Genomic DNA, 4580 nt, shown 5'->3' with positions numbered 1-4580 from the left:
AACAAAGTAGTTTCGCTTTCACAACGAAGCACACAGCGTCTTCACGACATGGCGACAGCGGCAACAGTAATACTACAGCGAGAATAAAAGTTACGTCTTCTTTCTTTGCGTGAACATTTGGGCGGTGTTATGCAAATCTTCCCACATCGTGATGTAGACATGTGGGGGCGTGTTAGAACGGGCCGTTTTAGGTAGGTGTGGCTGACTCTTAACTTTTATAAAGAATATCTCTTTGGATTTGAGACTTTAGTCTTTGCAACTTTACAGATCTTCTTTATGCACCAAGAGCTTGTAACACTTCAAAGAGAAAGGAAAAATTTAAATCGCATCATATGACCCCTTTAACTAACATTAACAAAGATTAATAAACACTGTAATAAATGTATTGTTCATTGTTTGTTAATGTTAGTTAATACATTAACCTAACCCCTAATTAACATAACCCTTATTGTAAAGTGTTACCGATGAATTTATTCATTGTTTGAAGATATTTGATAGGTGAAGGAAGTTATTATGTTACGTTTTCATGGAAAATTGTGAAGACAATTTTTTTTTAAGTAATGTGCAATAAAAAATTTGTTCACACTTAGACAATGAATGTGCATTTAAGTAAAGTAAAAAAAAAACTTAAGTACTAGAATATGCTTAAATACTAGAAAATATTTAAATATATATAAATACTAGAAAATGCTTAAATACCCAAAAACCTTATACTAGATTTGGTAGCTAAATAATACTACAGCCAAATAATAATTTTTTTTTTTTGTTATGTTTACGTTAATTCTTCATAAAAATTCTCATGGAAAATTGCAAAGACAATTTTTTAATAAATTGTTCCCAATAACTGAACGAGTATTTAAAAAGTAAATTTTATTGCATTTACAATGCATTCAAAATGCAAACAATATGTGTTACAGTATTTTTAGGCCACAAACTAACATTATAATTGTTTATAATTATAATTATTTACTTAACAAGCCACAAATCAGGTTGTTTATATTTAAACTAAAATTTCAAATCCATGTTAAATCGATTTCTCGTCAAAAAGTTAATTTTGGGGAAAATTCCTAATGTATAGTAAAAATCAGGAACTATTTGACCAACCTGTCATTGATATCCACTCAGAAAACGTATGTTAGGTTGTTTGTAGTGCTGATTTTCATTTTTGGCTGAATATGCTTTATTTTTGCCCTGCAAGAACCAGATTTACTCTGTTTTCATATGTGAGGGAGTTTGGGAAGGTATAATTGGATTTAGGGAGCTGAGATCAAGTCTAATTAATAAAAAACAGGAGCAACTTTCTCCAGGGGCTCTGCAAGCTGGCACGACCGCTGTGGAAACATAACCGGCCAGGACCTCAGCATCACTTAGCTTGAGCTAATTGCTTTTGCACCATTAAAGACAGGTTAGCAAGGGCTTCTGGGAATTGCAGTTTTCTGGCACGTGTCCAGTCTTGTGTTGGATAGGGAAGAGGGTTTATTAGTCACAGAGACATAAGGAGCATTTGTCAGTGTTGCTGGGCCGCATGAATCGGGTTGCTCAGAGAACCACAAAAGTTGATCATGCTTTCAGGTTGGCAACTAATTAACCTTCAGTCGACTGCAGAGAAGAGGGTGAACATAAGGTTGAAAGGAGGAGAATTTTGGGGCATTTGGACCTGAAATAGTCGCAACATCTGGACCCATTTTATTCAAGCTACAGAAAATAGAGATTTCTGGGTAAAGAGCTCAAACGTGGCCTCAGGCAGCAGATGCACACGAATAAGAGCATTAGTTAAGACTGGTTACATTTGTATTGAGGTTAAAAGCCTAGTTGCACACATGGATGTAATGTATCACAGAAAACCAACATGAAAATGAAATTTTTATGAAATGATTATTTTTTCCTCTCTCAAATACATATTTCTGGTTTCATTGTGAATGATTGAACAGTATTCCAAATAATTGTCTTCATAATCTTTCTACTGTATATATAAATCTAATAATTACTTAAAATAATTATTATTATTTAATAATGAATATTACCTAATGATTAATTACTAATAATTACTTGGCCTCAAAAATTACTTTAATTTTCCACTGTCACCAATCACACTTTCAATGTTAATTTTTACATATTTTTTCCCTTTGATGTCAATATTTCAGTAATTTTATCCATTTTACTCCAAAATGATGTAAAATTTAGTTGATGAAAATACAATTTTAGTTAATAACAAAAATGTGAAAAATGGAAATATCTGGCAAACTAAAAAAAAAATCTAACATTTTGAAAAATGTTAAATCATTTAAACATGTCAAACATGAAAGATTTATCAACATAAAATGTGTTATGAATTATGCTTTAGAGGCTATTATTATTATTATTAATTTTGAATTTAAGAGAATGTTTAGACATTGAATTACACTTAGTATGTTGTTACAGTAACTATTCACAACGCAGTCACACATTCTCACTAATACATAGCTTAGTTCAGTTTCACCTAAGCATTTGATTGCAAATGTAAGTTTTAATATTACTTTTATGTTGTCAGTCAGATTAACACTGTCCACTTTTCACGATCAGTCAATTCCTGACATATAAATTTGAGTGCGTTTTCTATTTTGTTTTGCTTGGAAATACGTCACATTACATGAGGAAAATGGGTTCGAGCCATTTTTATAACCAGTTTTGACCTTTTGAACAATATTTATAGGAATATATATACAGAAACCGTTTATCTTGTGTTTTTGCATATTTGATACAACATTAACAGTTCTGAGATGGCTTTTTATTGGTGTTATTTTTCAGATACGCCATTTGACCTTCGGTTTAGCACAAATTTACGCCGTAACACATGGGTCCCACTTTGACACGGCCTCTTTTCCAGTTTCTCTTTTCAACTCTGCGCCGCCGTATTAGAAGAAAATTGTGTTAATTTTCACTCGAGAGGGAAAAGGTTACGATTCGCAGTGGGCCTCCGCCGAGTGGAAGACGTACACTTGATTATGCAATCTGATTTTGATTTCATTAGGCATGCAATTGATGCGAGGGAACAAAGGGGTAATTTTTCATTCATGGCGGTCTAGCTGAGCCCTGTCTTTTTCTGTAGTCTGTAATTCATACACTTCCCCCTGATCTAAAGACCATTAGGAACTCTGGGGGGTGTGTGGGATTGAGGAGATGGCGGGTGGGGGTGAGGATGAGAAAAAGAAAGAGTGAGGGAGTGAAGGAGCGCAAATGAATGAACGCATGTGTCCGCAAGTAAAAGAGTCTGTCTCGATGAGGCCCGGTCTAATCTTTCTGCTAAGTATTCACCGGAACCGTTTTAAATATGATCATTCTGCAAGCGTGCGTTCAGTTGTGTCACCGCTGACAAATATATAATATCAGAGTGCTAATGGGCCTGCCCATCAGCTTTAATCAATGACATCTGCTCTAGAGGTGCGTGTATAAGAGTGTGAGACAGAGATTCACGCCGCGGTGCTCGTGTTCATTTACATGTAGTACACAGGATGCAGATGTGTTTTCTTTTATGAAGGTGTGCAGCCTGTCCTTGTGAACTAAGATGTACCTTGTGCAGTGGTAGACCGATATATATGCAGGCCTGTACGTTAACTTTTTTTTCACATAGCACTGGTGCTACAGAGGTTGAAAGTTTTGTAGCACAGGCCAAAAAGTTGTAGCACAAGTATAAAACGTCTGTTATCATGTCTGAAAACAAACACAAGTAATGGAGTTCATCACTTAAACAGGCACTGATGTTCCATACAGAGCACAAAAAATACAAAAAATTGTTTTTAGACAAAGTTTTCTTAATTTGCTAAAAATGGAAGAGTGCAGAAACATAACACCTCTTACACCTTAACAAAATATAAAATAAAAAACAATGGCAGACATTTAGGGAAAGTGAGCAAAGATAAAAATATTTGTCATTATTTTATCTTTGTTATTACAAAATAAGAACAAAGATATACATTACAAATACACATAATATACAAATAAAACAAACAGTGCTTCATTTTTCAGGTACAGTATTTAGCAGTAACATTCAAGAAATTGAATGAACAAATATTAAAATAAAACACTATATACATCAATTATACTTTTTTAAAAGCAACTGACTGATAAGTTCATCAGTCAAGAGCAGTGAGTGATTTTTTTTCTGTGTTTTGTTGTTTAATTTAACATTAAAAGAATAGTTCACCAAAAATGAAAATTCTGTCATCTGTCTTTCAGTAGTGTTTCATTTTTATAAGATCATTTACTCAAGTTGTTTTAAACCTGAATTAATTTATTTCGTCTGTTGAACATAAAAGTTATTTTTGAAGAATGTGGGTAACCAAGCAGTTGCTGGTCCACAGTAACTTCCATGGTATTTTTTTTTCCTACTGTAAAAGTCAGTGTGGACCAGCTACTGTTTGGTTACTCACATTCTTCAAAATATCTTCTTTTGTGTTCAGCACAAGAAAGAAATTAATACAGGTTTGGGACAAAATGTGAGTAAATGACAGAAATTTAATTTTGGGGTGAACTATCCCTTTAATGACAGTCGGCAGCATGTTTACTGTCCCTTTAAGAGCTGCACGCGTTTCTCTCTCAAC

At 33.8% G+C, this 4580-nt stretch overlaps 1 protein-coding gene across 1 annotated transcript in view; it reads left to right on the top strand.

Annotated features, from left to right (window-relative positions):
* The window catches only part of LOC107717265 (arf-GAP with GTPase, ANK repeat and PH domain-containing protein 1-like), an 87063-nt gene that overhangs the window by 44624 nt on the left and 37859 nt on the right, over window positions 1–4580 (top strand). The gene's annotated exons all lie outside the window — the stretch shown is intronic.

This window comes from Sinocyclocheilus rhinocerous, unplaced genomic scaffold (assembly GCF_001515625.1).
Source record: "Sinocyclocheilus rhinocerous isolate Xijiao unplaced genomic scaffold, SAMN03320098_v1.1 scaffold1694, whole genome shotgun sequence".
In the NCBI taxonomy this organism is placed as follows: Eukaryota; Metazoa; Chordata; class Actinopteri; order Cypriniformes; family Cyprinidae; genus Sinocyclocheilus; species Sinocyclocheilus rhinocerous.
This window is presented reverse-complemented; position numbering and strand designations above follow the sequence as displayed.